We start from the raw sequence: 17,059 nt of genomic DNA, 5'->3' as shown, positions 1-17,059 counted from the left end.
GCTGACTTTTTCCCATAGGAATGCATTGGCCAGCATTGATTGGCCGAATGCCATACAGAAAAACGGCATTCGGCCAATCAACGCTGGTCAATGCATTCCTATGCCGAGATGAAGCAGAGCTGAACCTGCTACACACTCAGCTGTACCGATGTAGCAATCCGTTGCAGTAGCGCTGAGTGTGTAGCAGGTCCAGCTCTGCTACATTGGACACTGCTACATCACCAGCACTTAGGGTTGAACCGATCTTGACATTTTAGGATCGTTTTTAAAATCCAATTTCCGATCATTCGGAGATTAGATTTTAAAAACGATCCTATTCACTACACAGTATGTAATCCAAAAATTGTTGGACCCCACGCTGTGTAGTGATTAACCCTCCCCCCCACCGTTGTCCATTTACCTACATAGCTGCAGCTCCCAGCTCTTCCTGGTCCGGTCTTCTGTCCACTTGTCTTCAGAGTCTTCTGACGTCTCCCCGCCCACACTCTCCAGCCGCACTAAGCCCCGCCTACTCCCTGCATCTCTACAAAACTAGTCTAGGGAGGCGGGGTCCTCTGTCCTCTTCAGAGCGCCCTGAGCCCTGCCTCCCTAGACTAGTATTGTAGAGATGCAGGGAGTAGGCAGGGCTTAGTAGGCGAGGCATCACTCACGTCTCCCCTCTCAGTACCCGCCCACACTCTCCTAAGCCCCGCCCTCTCCCCAACTAGTATTATAGAGAAGGTGGGGCTTAGGAGAGTGTGGGCGTGTAGAGATGTAGCAGAGCTGAGTGTGTGCTGAGCTCTGTTACACCAGAGATGTGTGTGACAGGAGGAGTAGCTGGAGGGATGGTTGGTTATAGTGCAGAGCTGTGTGTGTGACCGGAGGAGTAGTTGGAGGGATGGTTGGGTGTAGCATGGCTAGCTTTGCTTCATCTCGCCCTAGAAATGCATTGACCAGCGTTGATTGGCCATTGTACAGCACTCGGCCAATCAACGCTGGTTCTGCCGGAGGAGGCAGAGTCTAAAATCGGACCAGAATGGAAACTGCTGTGGACCGATTTTAGACTCCGCCTCCTCAGGCAGAACCAGCGTTGATTGGCCAAATGCAGTACACTGGCCAATCAACGCTGGTCAATGCATTCCTATGGTAAAAAGTCAGCTCCGGCATATCGCAAGCTGACGGGATCCCGACATAATAAAGGTACTTGATACCCCCAGACATGCTTCCCCTGCTGTCCCAGTTGCATTCCAGGGTGTTGGCATCATTTCCTGGGGTGTGATAGTGGACTTGGTGACTCTCCTGAGTCGAATGGTGGGATCCCCTGTAGCGAACCTTTTCCCCCATAGACTATAATGGGGTTCGATATTCGTTCGAATAGTCGAATATTGAGCGGCTATTCGAAACAAATATCGAACATTTTACTGTTCGCTCCTCTCTACATCTTATATCTGAATGAATGAAATATTCTCATTGAATACTTTGTTCTGTACAAAGTTGAAGATGAGATGGCGAAAAAATCACACAAAAATTCTCAATGGAAATCAAATTTATTAACCAATGAAGGTCTGGATTTGGAGTCACCCCCAAAATGAAAGTGGAAAAACACACTACAGGTTGATCCAACTTTGATGTAATGTCCTTAAAACTTGTCAAAATGAGGCTCAGTAGTGTGTGTGGCCTCCACGTGCCTGTATGACCTCCCTACAACACCTGGGCATGCTCCTGATGAGATTGCAGATGGTCTTCGGAGAGATCTCCTCCCGAACCTGGACTAAAGCGTCTGCCAACTCCTGGACAGTCTGTGGTGCAACGTGACGTTGGTGGATGGAGCAAGACATGATGTCCCAGATGTGCTCAGTCGGATTCAGGTCTGGGGAACGAGCCAGTCCATAGCTTCAATACCTTCGTCTTGCAGGAACTGCTGACACACTCCAGTCACATGAGGTCTGGTATTGTCCTGCATTGGAGGAACCCAGGGCCAACCGCACCAGCATATGGTCTCACAAGGGGTCTGAGGATCTCATCTCAGTACCTAATGGCAGTCATGCTACCTCTGGTGAACACATGGAGGGCTGTGCGGCCCTCCAAAGAAATGTCACCCCACACCATTACTGAGCCACTGTCAAACCGGTCATGCTGAAGGATGTTGCAGGAAGCAGATGGCTCTCCACGGCATCTCCAGACTGTCACATCTGTCACATGTGCTCAGTGTGAACCTGCTTTCATCTGTGAAGAACACAGAGCGCCAGTGGCAAAGTTGCCAATCCTGGTGTTCTGTGGCAAATGCCAAGCGTCTTGCATGGTGTTGGACTGTGAGCACAACCCCATCTGTGGATGTCAGGCCCTCATACAATCCTTATGGAGTCGGTTTCTAACCGTTTGTGCAGACACATGCACATTTGTGGCCTGCTGGAGGTCATTTTGCAGGGCTGTGGCAGTGCTCCTCCTGTTCCTCCTTGCACAAAGGCGGAGACAGCCCTTATATAAATACCGTATATCATTAATACTAGGTGAGTTATTTATATAAGGACTATTAGGGGCATTATTAATACAAGGGGATTTATATAAGGGCTATTAGGGGCATTATTAATACAAGGGGATTTATATAAGGGCTATTAGGGGCATTATTAATTTAAGGAGGTATTTATATAAGGACTACTAGGGGCTTTATTAATACTAGGGGGGTATTATTAATAAGGGGCACTATTTAAGGGGCTTTGTGTAGGTGAGGACAATATAGGTCGGGTGCCTGGAGAAGTGAGAAGTCAAAGATGTCTGTGTTGTAAACTTCAAAGAGACAAATCACATCTCATTTAGTAAATCCTGCACCCCACATCCCTCCCTTCACAGTACACCCAAGCACCCCACATCTCCCACACACACACACTGCACCCCACATCTCTCCCCCACAGTACATCCATGCACCCACATTTCACCCCCCCCCTCCACAGTACACCCTGCACCCCACAGTACACCTTGAACCCCACATCTTCCCCTCATACACAGTCCACCCTACATCCCACATCTCTCCCCCACACACAGTCAACCTTGCACCCCGCAGTACACCCTGCACCCCACAGTAAACCCATGCACCCCACATCTCCCTCCACAAAGTACACACTGCACCCCACATCTCTCCCTCCACAGTACACCCATGCACCCGACATTTCTTGGCATCCTGACGGAAGGCACAGTTATTTATATCATTGGTGGGAGTGGATAAGGGAAGCTCTTGCTTCCTCCGCGGGCGTATGCGCTCACGAGTGCACGTGTGCCTGTGTCGGACGGAGGTTTTGCGTCCCAATGATATAAATAACTGTGCCTTCCGCCGGGCTGACAAGCAAGCAGCTCAGCGGTACAGGTAAGAAGAAAGATCTGCACTATTCAGTCCTGGGGATCCCCTGTCAGGAACCTTATTGCAGGCCAAATTGGATATCAAATAACAAATGGTACTTTGCCCTGAGAAGGGGGTCAGTTACATATAATGTAGCCACTTGTACTATTTGGCATCATTTGGGGGTTTTGTATTGTATGCCTGCGGGCATTACAATGATCAAATATTGTATGGTAATGGATTGTAGTGATCAGGTAAGCCGCAAAATCAGAAATACCTGTTCACTAGTATATATAATTGATATTTGTATGTCAAGATAGAAATGGCATATGTAGTGAATTTTAAAGAAAAAAGGAATGATTTATATTGGATTGTCCTGTATTTTCAGGTTTTGTGGATTCTCTCTTAATATGGGGTTTTTGTATATATTTATCTCTAATGGACGTATTTATCTCAAATAGACATACTTTTATGTTTATTTATTCATCTATTTTGTGTACATAAGTACATGGAATGTCTATAGAGGCTGGTTGCATTTTATGTTGGTTTTATTGTTAATATATGAGTATACTTGACACATGGGATGTTATATTTTATTCATTTATAGAAACTATTGCACCTGAGGAAGGGCGTGGTCTGACGCCCGAAACGCGTTGTGTGAGTTTGTCTTTTACCAATAAATTCGTGTTTACTAATCTTTGAGGGGAGCACAGTTCCTTATTACCAGATTTATCACTGAATCTGGGTTGCTGGTCCTTCCACTTCACATACAGTCCTATGAAAAAGTTTGGGCACCCCTATTAATCTTAATCATTTTTAGTTCTAAATATTTTGGTGTTTGCAACAGCCATTTCAGTTTGATATATCTAATAACTGATGGACACAGTAATATTTCAGGATTGAAATGAGGTTTATTGTATTAACAGAAAATGTGCAATATGCATTAAACCAAAATTTGACCGGTGCAAAAGTATGGGCACCCTTATCATTTTGTTGATTTGAATTCCCCTAACTACTTTTTACTGACTTACTGAAGCACAAAATTGGTTTTGTAACCTCAGTGAGCTTTGAACTTCATAGCCAGATGTATCCAATCATAAGAAAAGGTATTTAAGGTGGCCAATTGCAAGTTGATCTCCTATTTGAATCTCCTCTGAAGAGTGGCATCATGGGCTACTCAAAACAACTCTCAAATGATCTGAAAACAAAGATTGTTCAACATAGTTGTTCAGGGGAAGGATACAAAAAGTTGTCTCAGAGATTTAACCTGTCAGTTTCCACTGTGAGGAACATAGTAAGGAAATGGAAGACCACAGGGACAGTTCTTGTTAAGCCCAGAAGTGGCAGGCCAAGAAAAATATCAGAAAGGCAGAGAAGGAGAATGGTGAGAACAGTCAAGGACAATCCACAGACCACCTCCAAAGAGCTGCAGCATCATCTTGCTGCAGATGGTGTCACTGTGCATCGGTCAACTATACAGCGCACTTTGCACAAATAGAAGCTGTATGGGAGAGTGATGAGAAAGAAGCCGTTTCTGCACGTACGCCACAAATAGAGTTGCCTGAGGTATGAAAAAGCACATTTGGACAAGGCAGCTTCATTTTGGAAACAAAAATTGAGTTGTTTGGTTATAAAAAAAGGCGTTATGCATGGCGTCCAAAAAGAAACAGCATTCCAAGAAAAACACATGCTACCCACTGTAAAATTTGGTGGAGGTTCCATCATGCTTTGGGGCTGTGTGGCCAATGCCGGCATCGGGAATCTTGTTAAAGTTGAGAGTCGCATGGATTCCACTCAGTATCAGCAGATTCTTGAGAATAATGTTCAAGAATCAGTGACGAAGTTGAAGTTACGCCGGGGATGGATATTTCAGCAAGACAATGATCCAAAACACCGCTCCAAATCCTCAGGCATTCATGCAGAGGAACAATTACAATGTTCTGGAATGGCCATCCCAGTCCCCAGACCTGAATATCATTGAACATCTGTGGGATGATTTGAAGCGGGCTGTCCATGCTCGGCGACCATCTAACTTAACTGAACTTGAATTGTTTGTCCAAAATACCTTTATCCAGGATCCAGGAACTGATTAAAAGCTACAGGAAGCAACTAGAGGCTGTTATCTTTGCAAAAGGAGGATCTACTAAATATTAATGTCACTTTTCTGTTGAGGTGCCCATACTTTTGCACCGGTCAAATTTTGGTTTAATGCATATTGCACATTTTCTGTTAGTACAATAAACCTCATTTCAATCCTGAAATATTACTGTGTCCATCAGTTATTAGATATATCAAACTTAAATAGCTGTTATAAACACCAAAATATTTAGAACTAAAAATGATTAAGATTAATAGGGGTGCCCAAACTTTTTCATAGTACTGTAGGTTGTATCTGCTGATCTACTCCCCAACAAACAATGCTCAGAATGACCTGCAGCATAAACGGACATGAGGCTGATGCGAGATATTCTGCACTCCACGTCAGATTATGCTACTGTACAATGCAGCAAATAAGCCGCCGACAAGTCTGCAGTGTCTAATGCTTTGCATGTACAGCCCGTGTAGACTTACTCTAAAAGGGGCTTTCCTATAATCATATCTTGTCATCTGTCCACAGAATTGGTGATGTGTCTGATCAGTGGGGTCCTATGACTGAAATTACCATCAATCACACACACACAAGGTCTCATGTTCTTCTGTCTCAATGGATTGGTGTTCATGTGCATTGCCGTTCCATTCAAAGTCTATAGGACAGATGACAACAGCTGACCTCTGACCTCCTCTACCTCCATCAGTTCCATACACTTTGTACAAAGCGGCAGTGTGCCCTGGCAGTTTGATATGGTAGAACACAGTACAACTGACCTCATGACACAGCAATCAGGCACTTATCACCTACAGTATTTTAGGTTAGAAATTTTGATTATCAAAAAACCCCTTTAAAGGGGCTCTATCATTGGGAAAAGTAATTTTTAACTAATCACATCCTTGCATAGGCTTTAGAAAGGCTATTCCACACCTACCTTTAGTATGTAGATTGCCTCAGGGTTTTCTGAATAAGTCTGTTTTTATTCATATGCTATTGAACTTCCAGCCAGCACAGGAAGTTCCCAGCAGCACTCGTCCCTGCTATTATCTCCTAGCTGTCTGTGCAAACAGGAAGCTGAGTCATCATCATCATCAACAGCAGCCAGTGCATATACTCCCATAGGAAACAAGAGCAAAGGGGGTGCACGATGCATCGTGCACCAGTCTAATTAGCATATGAATAAGAACAGAAACCACTGAGGCGATTTACATACAAAAGGTAGGTGTGGAATAGCCTTTCTAAAGGCTATGCAAGGATGTGATTAGTTAAAAATGACTTTTCCCAGTGATAGAGCCCCTTTAAGGCTAAGGTCCCCATGGGCCGGAACCGCCGCACTAAAGCGCTGTGGGAACAACCATGGCGTGAATGCATTGCGGTTCTTCCCGCAGTGCTTTGAAAAGAAAGTTCAGGGAGTTTTCCTCCACGGACTTTCTGTTCCAATTATATCTATGGGGAAGCCGCCAGCGGTTTTGGAAACTGCAGTTTGTCCGTGAGTTTTTTTCCGCAAAGTGGGCGTTTCCGCCTTTGTCAAATTGTGGTGTTTCTGGCCCGTGGGGCCCCAGCCTAAGGCTGAGGCCCCATGTTGCGGAAACACAGCTCTTTTGTTGCAGATTTTGTTGTGTTTTTTTGAGCCAAAGCCAGGAGTCGATTGAGTAGAAGGGAGAAGCATAAGAAGCTTTCTATATATTTCCCATTTCTTTTGTAGCCATTTTTGGCTTTGGTTGAAAAAGAGCAGCAAAATTTGCAACAAAAAAAATCTGCTTTTCCGTAATGTGATACACAGTGTTTATGGCAGCTGCAGAAAGTGTCAGCAAAGTGAATAAATTAAATCATTTAATCTCATCCACAGCAGTTTAATTTTAGCTGCAGAATTTTGAGCATTACCACATATTTTTAATGGGGGAAGAAACTACAGAGAAAAATGCTGCAAAATCTTAATTAAAAACGCTGTGGAAAAAATCTGTATTTTTGCTGCTTTTTTTCTCCAGTGTTTTTTTTGCCATGTTTGGCCTAATACTTGAATAGGTTTGAATAGGTTATCCAGGAATCACAGGTTTCTGCTAGGAGGACAGGAAAGGTGAAAAATAAAACCCACAATCACCTGACCCTGATCCTCCCACTCCTGTCTGCTCCAGCGGCATCTGGGAGCTTGTTCCAACAACAGTCCTCACCACACATAACCACTGAGACTAATCAGTGACCTCAGCAGTCTAAGTAAAGGAATCGGGATGTCACTCAAATACCTGTGATGTCACTCACGTCACCTGTTATGTCCCGATTCTTTTACCTAGGACGCTGATTGGCCTCAGCATTCACGTGAGGTGATGACATCTGCCAGAACAAATCATACCTTGTGCGCTGGACCAGACAGCTGCGAGAGATATCAGGGACAGGTGGACAGTATGGGGTTTTCTTTTTCTTATTTTTCACCTTCCCCAACCTCCTTGCAGGAAACTGTAATTCCTGGACAACCATTTTAACATCTCAATATATTAAACATCACACTATAATATACTGAGCATCAGACAGTTTTTTTTTGCACAACACAAAGTCCTGCATGTAGGACTTTGTGTCCATGCGAAAAAAAAAAAATAGTTTCCAGGCAGAGAGCCTGCATACGGACAAATGAATGAGTTTTAAAGCTGACCGCTGGCAAGCGGTCCCCTGTCCAGTTTCCCCAGGGTTTAGGACGGAAACCGCAGGACGGACAGTGGCGGTAGTGTGAACGCTGCTTTAGATCACACAGGACTTCTCCCCTCACACTCCGATGAGATAGATGAGTCACTACTGGTGAGGAGGAGGGGCAGCACAGGATGCTTCTAAGTGTGACTAGCTTTACAAGCACCGTTGCTTGCTTCACAAGCATCAGCAACCCCTGGATCTGCCAATGATTTATCGGCTGATGATGGTTAGTCCTAATAGTATGGAAAGTATGGGGCCCGTAAGGGTGTGGGAGTCCTGGGTAGAGATGAGCGAACAGTGTTCTATCGAACACATGTTCGATCGGATATCAGGCTGTTCGATGTGTTCGATTCGAATCGAACATCACGTGGCAAACTCCAAAAAAATTTGATTCCCCTCCCACCTTCCCTGGCACTTTTTTTGCACCAATAACAGCGCAGGGGAGGTGGGACAGGAACTACGACACCGGAGGCATCGAAAAAAATCGGAAAAAGTCATTGGCTGCCGAAATCAGGTGACCTCCATTTTTGACAAATAGTGGATTTCAAATCCGGGTCATATGAGAATGTGAACTTTGTGACTAAGAGACAGGGATAGCTGTACAGGCAGGGATAACTAGGGATAACCTTTATTTAGGTAGGAATGTTATTAAAAATAACTTTTTGGGGCTCTATCGGGTGTGTAATTGTGATTTTTGTGACATAAACTTTTTCCCATAGGAATGCATTGGACAGCGCTGATTGGCCAGAGTACGGAATTCGACCAATCAGCGCTGGCTCTGCTGGAGGAGGCGGAGTCTAAGATCGCTCCACACCAGTCTCCATTCAGGTCCGACCTTAGACTCCGCCTCCTCCGGCAGAGCCAGCGCTGATTGGCCGAAGGCTGGCCAATGCATTCCTATTGGTAGCAGTGCTGAGCCAGTTCTGCTCAACTACACCGTGTGCCAGTCAGCCCATCTGATATAGCAGAGCCGAGTGTGCACACTCGGCTCTGCTACATCAGATGTAGCAGAGCCGAGGGTGCACTAGAACCCTTATGCACACTCGGCTCTGCTACATCATTTAGTGTTCGCTCATCTCTAGTCCTGGGCAATTGAACTGTTTGCTCCCGCTAACAACAGAACTGCATACAGGTTATGCACAGATGATGATGATGATTTATCATCTCTGTGCAGTCTGCAGGGCTGCTCCTACCCTCTCCTTCCTCCTACAGCAGCTCTAAGAAGCTACCGGAGTAAGGAGGTGGTTAGGATGATTTGGAGCCTCATATCTCAGCATCCGTTAGGGCTATGAAGATGAACTTGGATTCATTTTAAACAGTGGCATAACTACCGGGGTAGCAGCTGCCATAGGGCCCGGAACATTAGGGGCCCGGCGACAGCTGCATTTTTTTTTTTCTTAATAGGCCAGCCGGTAACAGGCCCTATTTGCCTACTGATCCACTGGCCCCACAAACACTATTATTATACTCGGGGGGTCTTTTCAGACCCCCAAGTATAATGATCAGAGGCCCAGGAGAGGTAAGAGAACGTAAAAAACAGTGTTACTTACCTCTCCACGCTCCATACAGGCATTGGGCCTAGTTGTGTGACGTCCCTGACGTCACTTGACTGGGACCTGCATCCTGGATCATGTGACGTCCTGACGTCATTGAAGATGGCCGACACCACTGAAGACTGCAGCGGAGCCGGGGATATGTTCATTATGGGGCATAATAGTATGTGCAAGCGCCACTATGGGTCATAATATTGTGTGCAGGGGCCACTATGGGGCGTAATAGAGCGCACAGGAATGCAGGGGGGGGGGGGTCAGTTGGTCGAGGTCTTCAGTGTCGGTCAAAAGTTCGCCATGGGGCCCCGCCATTCCTAGTCATGCCACTGATTTTAAAGATGAGATTCAGCCGAGACAGACGATTTACTGTTAAAAACACTGACGGGAAATGAGATCTGCAATGGCATCTCAATATCAGGCATTGTTTTCATCAGCAAATCGCTCAGAATCTGTAAGGACTATCATGGTGATCTTGGTAGCATTTGAAAGATGAAATTCTCATCTTTAAAGCGGACCTGCATGTGACCCCAGAACTGACTGCAGTTATAACTACATCCAGGTACATAGTATGTCACCCCCATCGTAATGAGAAATGGCCTGTAATTAATCAGTGTGTAACTTACCTGTAAATGACATATGAGTGAAGATATAACTTCATCCAGGTACACATTATGTCACCCACCCAGTAATGAGAATTAGCCTGGAATTAATCAGTGTGTCACTTACTTATTAGTGATGTTACATGTGACCTCAGAATTGTGTGCAGTTCTAACTACTTCCAGGTACATAATGTGTCACCCTCTCTGTAATGAGGAATAGCCTGGAATTAATCAGTGTGTTACTTACTTATTCGTCAAACGTGACCGTTGTATCTAATGCGGGCAGGCGCCACAAGTGCAACTACCTTTTACCAATCGCCACACTCTGGAACATCATTAATGGGCAATGACCAGTTATCATGACAGTTGAGATATCAGACCCCGTAGGATTCAAACAAAAGGAGAAAAAAAAAAGTTTTTAAAAGTATAAAAAAACACAAGAAAATATCAAAGTTTAAATCACCCCCATTCCCTAGATCACATATAAAATAAACCAAAGTAAATAAAAACACCTGAGGGATCGCCGTGTTCAAAAATACACAAACTATTAAGATATTGAAATATTTATCCCATATGGTGAACCGTGTAGCAGAGAAAAAAAATCAAAATATCCAATTGGTGATTTTTATTTTTTTAACACTGTTTCCTAAAAAATTTAACAATAAGAGATCAAACCATCAAAACTTAACCAAATTGTATCAATAAAAAAGTCATCTTGTCCTGCAAAAAAAAATGCCTTACCCAGCTCCATGCTTGTGAATAATATAAAAAAAATAAAAATTCTATTTAACAAAGTTTTTCATTTTTTTTTTTAAATCATTGCAAATACTATATAAAATCTGTATCACCATGATGGTACTGACCCACAGAATATAGGCAATATGCCATGTTTACCCCACAGTGAACGCCATAAAAATTAAACCCATATGAAATTGGCACAAATGTGTGTTTTTTTCCAATTCCACCTCATTCTGAATTTTTTTCCAGCTTCCCAGTACATTGTACAGGATCTTGAATGGTGACATTATAAAATACAATTTGTCTTACAAACAATAAGCCATCATGTGACTCTGTGGACGAAAAGAAAAAAATGATGGCTCTTGGAAGGTGGGGAGGAAAAAACAGATACACAAAAACCAAAAAGTTATCTCGTTCTTTAAGGGGTTAGAGCTGCCCCTGGTGCCATTAGGTTCCTTGTGCTAACCTTTGCCCTATAAAGGCAATGTCTGCTTTGTCCTTTGGCACTGTTTAGTGACCTTGCTTTTCTTAAGTCTTTATATAACTGTTGCCAGCTACATAAGTAATATGGGCAATATTTGGCATGAACAAGTGAACTCCGGAAAACCTCTCTCTTTATAGTCTCCTAACAATAATAATAAAAGGTTAGGACTAGAGATGAGCGAACACTAAAATGTTCGAGGTTCGAAATTCGATTCGAACAGCCGCTCACTGTTCGAGTGTTCGAATGGGTTTCGAACCCCATTATAGTCTATGGGGAACATAAACTCGTTAAGGGGGAAACCCAAATTCGTGTCTGGAGGGTCACCAAGTCCACTATGACACCCCAGGAAATGATACCAACACCCTGGAATGACACTGGGACAGCAGGGGAAGCATGTCTGGGGGCATAAAAGTCACTTTATTTCATGGAAATCCCTGTCAGTTTGCGATTTTCGCAAGCTAACTTTTCCCCATAGAAATGCATTGGCCAGTGCTGATTGGCCAGAGTACGGAACTCGACCAATCAGCGCTGGCTCTGCTGGAGGAGGCGGAGTCTAAGATAGCTCCACACCAGTCTCCATTCAGGTCCGACCTTAGACTCCGCCTCCTCCGGCAGAGCCAGCGCTGATTGGCCGAAGGCTGGCCAATGCATTCCTATGCGAATGCAGACTTAGCAGTGCTGAGTCAGTTTTGCTCAACTACACATCTGATGCACACTCGGCACTGCTACATCAGATGTAGCAATCTGATGTAGCAGAGCCGAGGGTGCACTAGAACCCCTGTGCAAACTCAGTTCACGCTAATAGAATGCATTGGCCAGCGCTGATTGGCCAATGCATTCTATTAGCCCGATGAAGTAGAGCTGAATGTGTGTGCTAAGCACACACATTCAGCACTGCTTCATCAAGCCAATACAATGCATTAGCCAGTGCTGATTGGCCAGAGTACGGAATTCGGCCAATCAGCGCTGGCCAATGCATTCTATTAGCCCGATGAAGTAGAGCTGAATGTGTGTGCTAAGCACACAAATTCAGCACTGCTTCATCAAGCCAATACAATGCATTAGCCAGTGCTGATTGGCCAGAGTACGGAATTCGGCCAATCAGCGCTGGCTCTGCTGGAGGAGGCGGAGTCTAAGATCGCTCCACACCAGTCTCCATTCAGGTCCGACCTTAGACTCCGCCTCCTCCGGCAGAGCCAGCGCTGATTGGCCGAAGGCTGGCCAATGCATTCCTATGCGAATGCAGACTTAGCAGTGCTGAGTCAGTTTTGCTCAACTACACATCTGATGCACACTCGGCACTGCTACATCAGATGTAGCAATCTGATGTAGCAGAGCCGAGGGTGCACTAGAACCCCTGTGCAAACTCAGTTCACGCTAATAGAATGCATTGGCCAGCGCTGATTGGCCAATGCATTCTATTAGCCCGATGAAGTAGAGCTGAATGTGTGTGCTAAGCACACACATTCAGCACTGCTTCATCAAGCCAATACAATGCATTAGCCAGTGCTGATTGGCCAGAGTACGGAATTCGGCCAATCAGCGCTGGCCAATGCATTCTATTAGCCCGATGAAGTAGAGCTGAATGTGTGTGCTAAGCACACACATTCAGCACTGCTTCATCAAGCCAATACAATGCATTAGCCAGTGCTGATTGGCCAGAGTACGGAATTCGGCCAATCAGCGCTGGCTCTGCTGGAGGAGGCGGAGTCTAAGGTCGGACCTGAATGGAGACTGGTGTGGAGCGATCTTAGACTCCGCCTCCTCCAGCAGAGCCAGCGCTGATTGGCCGAATTCCGTACTCTGGCCAATCAGCACTGGCTAATGCATTGTATTGGCGTGATGAAGCAGTGCTGAATGTGTGTGCTTAGCACACACATTCAGCTCTACTTCATCGGGCTAATAGAATGCATTGGCCAGCGCTGATTGGCCGAATTCCGTACTCTGGCCAATCAGTGCTGGCCAATGCATTCTATTAGCTTGATGAAGCAGAGTGTGCACAAGGGTTCAAGCGCACCCTCGGCTCTGATGTAGCAGAGCCGAGGCTGCACAAGGGTTCAAGCGCACCCTCGGCTCTGATGTAGGAGAGCCGAGGGTGCACTTGAACCCTTGTGCAGCCTCGGCTCTGCTACATCAGAGCCGAGGGTGCGCTTGAACCCTTGTGCACACTCTGCTTCATCAAGCTAATAGAATGCATTGGCCAGCGCTGATTGGCCAATGTATTCTATTAGCCTGATGAAGTAGAGCTGAATGTGTGTGCTAAGCACACACATTCAGCTCTACTTCATCGGGCTAATAGAATGCATTGGCCAGCGCTGATTGGCCAGAGTACGGAACTCGACCAATCAGCGCTGGCTCTGCTGGAGGAGGCGGAGTCTAAGATCGCTCCACACCAGTCTCCATTCAGGTCCGACCTTAGACTCCGCCTCCTCCAGCAGAGCCAGCGCTGATTGGCCGAATTCCGTACTCTGGCCAATCAGCACTGGCTAATGCATTGTATTGGCGTGATGAAGCAGTGCTGAATGTGTGTGCTTAGCACACACATTCAGCTCTACTTCATCGGGCTAATAGAATGCATTGGCCAATCAGCGCTGGCCAATGCATTCTATTAGCGTGAACTGAGTTTGCACAGGGGTTCTAGTGCACCCTCGGCTCTGCTACATCAGATTGCTACATCTGATGTAGCAGTGCCGAGTGTGCATCAGATGTGTAGTTGAGCAAAACTGACTCAGCACTGCTAAGTCTCTGCATTCGCATAGGAATGCATTGGCCAGCCTTCGGCCAATCAGCGCTGGCTCTGCCGGAGGAGGCGGAGTCTAAGGTCGGACCTGAATGGAGACTGGTGTGGAGCGATCTTAGACTCCGCCTCCTCCAGCAGAGCCAGCGCTGATTGGTCGAGTTCCGTACTCTGGCCAATCAGCGCTGGCCAATGCATTCTATTAGCCCGATGAAGTAGAGCTGAATGTGTGTGCTTAGCACACACATTCAGCTCTACTTCATCAGGCTAATAGAATACATTGGCCAATCAGCGCTGGCCAATGCATTCTATTAGCTTGATGAAGCAGAGTGTGCACAAGGGTTCAAGCGCACCCTCGGCTCTGATGTAGCAGAGCTGAGGGTGCACAAGGGTTCAAGTGCACCCTCGGCTCTCCTACATCAGAGCCGAGGGTGCGCTTGAACCCTTGTGCAGCCTCGGCTCTGCTACATCAGAGCCGAGGGTGCGCTTGAACCCTTGTGCACACTCTGCTTCATCAAGCTAATAGAATGCATTGGCCAGCACTGATTGGCCAGAGTACGGAATTCGGCCAATCAGCGCTGGCCAATGCATCCCTATGGGAAAAAGTTTATCTCACAAAAATCACAATTACACACCCGATAGAGCCCCAAAAAGTTATTTTTAATAACATTCCCCCCTAAATAAAGGTTATCCCTAGCTATCCCTGCCTGTACAGCTATCCCTGTCTCATAGTCACAAAGTTCACATTCTCATATGACCCGGATTTGAAATCCACTATTCGTCTAAAATGGAGGTCACCTGATTTCGGCAGCCAATGACTTTTTCCAATTTTTTTCAATGCCCCCAGTGTCGTAGTTCCTGTCCCACCTCCCCTGCGCTGTTATTGGTGCAAAAAAGGCGCCAGGGAAGGTGGGAGGGGAATCGAATTTTGGCGCACTTTACCACGTGGTGTTCGATTCGATTCGAACATGGCGAACACCCTGATATCCGATCGAACATGTGTTCGATAGAACACTGTTCGCTCATCTCTAGTTAGGACATGAAAAAGGTTGATGAAAGATCTCCCTGTGTTTTTAAGCACTTCTAACTGGGACTGGAAGCCATTCAAAATAAATACTGACTATCCAGGGATAGCTGCATTTCCGGGCTTTAAACACATTTCCAAGGGCCCGGTTATTTTTGAGCTGTTGCCTATATTTGTATTTTCCTATGAGAGGTAAACATTGATTATTGCTGGACATGCAGATCCCATGTCTGGCGGTCCCGCTCCTTGTCATGTCGCACTCTTCCCCACAGCTACAGGTTAACTCCGCAGACAGATATTTGAATAAGTCATTTTCAAACATCCTGTGGAAAAAAAAAACACAATTGAAGATGGAAATGGTAACTCTTTCCTTCCTATCTCTGTGATTCTATCTCAAGTTAGGTCTGTTTTGTATTAGGGGACAAAAATGATAAATGGAAATGACATCGCCAGTAACAAATGCACTGGGAACTGTCATGTAGAATGTGAGGAATCCCACCGCTGTATTACCACTATCGTACAGTCCATGGAAATAGGTTGTCTAAATGAATACATACTCTTGTAGCTTATGTATACTGTATGTTACATAATGGCAATGAGAGATACATATTTGGAAAACTAGGAGCTTCTCTGTGTTATTGCACTCTGAAGAGAAAGTCAATTTGCAATATAGTCAGTTAGATGAATATTTCACCCTTTGTTTAGAGTCTAACTGGTTGTCTGGTCTTTAGCTCCTGATTTGAGAGCTGGACATTTGGCCATTAAAGGGTGCAGTTATCCCGGGTACCATCTGTTTAACTGCAGGGACGGGGCTCTAAGGCAAGTTACTTTAGTAATTGGACAGAGCGCTCACGAAATGCGTGAGCCTATAAAAGCGCAAACTTCTCTGTATACCTGTCCTGCATTTATCTGTATAGTGTAGGACAGAGTGGTAAAGCTAAACATGGGCAGCACATCAAATTCACATTACTGTCAGTGATGCAATCTTCAAGCCCTAAGAGATAAGTAAACCTCTGGATAATGGCTATTCACTCCACAAGGCTAGTTGGCATTAAAGCTAAGGCCACACATTGTGGAAATGCAGAGCTTTTGGCTGTTTTACGGACCTATAAAGTGAATTAGAATATGTTTAGAGATGAGCGAACACTAATGTGTCCGAGGTTTGAAATCCGATTCGAACAGCCGTACACGGTTCGGCTGTTCGAACGGATTTCGAACCCCATTATAGTCTATGGGGGGAAATGCTCGTTTCAGGGGTAGGCAACATTCGATAAAATCATACTTACCAAGTCCATGAGTGACGGTCGGGCTGGATTCTGCTTGAAGTCTTCTCCCGGCGCAGCGTCCCCGCGTCCTCTTCCGGGTGGAATTCACTCTGCCTAGGCATCCGGCCTAGGCAGAGCCGACTGCGCATGTGCGTGCGGCTCTGCCCAGGCCCAACGCCTGAGCAGATCCGACTGCGCATGTATGCGTGTGCATGCCCGCGCATGCGCAGTCAGCTCTGCCTAGGCCGGATGCCTAGGCAGAGTGAATTCCACGCGGAAAAAGACGCGGGGACGCTGCATGGAGAAGACAACTAAAGGTAAGAGAAGAACCAGCGTTGATTGGCAATGTATAGCATTCTGCCAATCAACACTGGTTCTGCATCGAACATTAAACTTCGAACAGCTAGTAGTGTTTGATCGAGTACAAGTATTTCGAATACCGTAGTATTCGATCGAACACCTACTCGATCAAACACTACTCGCTCATCTCTAATTATGTTTAATCATATCTACGCATTACTGGGAAAAAAATGTTGTTTTTCTCATAGACTTATATGGGGTGGGGAACGCTATAATGA

This window comes from Leptodactylus fuscus, chromosome 2, assembly GCF_031893055.1.
Source record: "Leptodactylus fuscus isolate aLepFus1 chromosome 2, aLepFus1.hap2, whole genome shotgun sequence".
NCBI classification, from domain to species: Eukaryota; Metazoa; Chordata; class Amphibia; order Anura; family Leptodactylidae; genus Leptodactylus; species Leptodactylus fuscus.
This window is presented reverse-complemented; position numbering follows the sequence as displayed.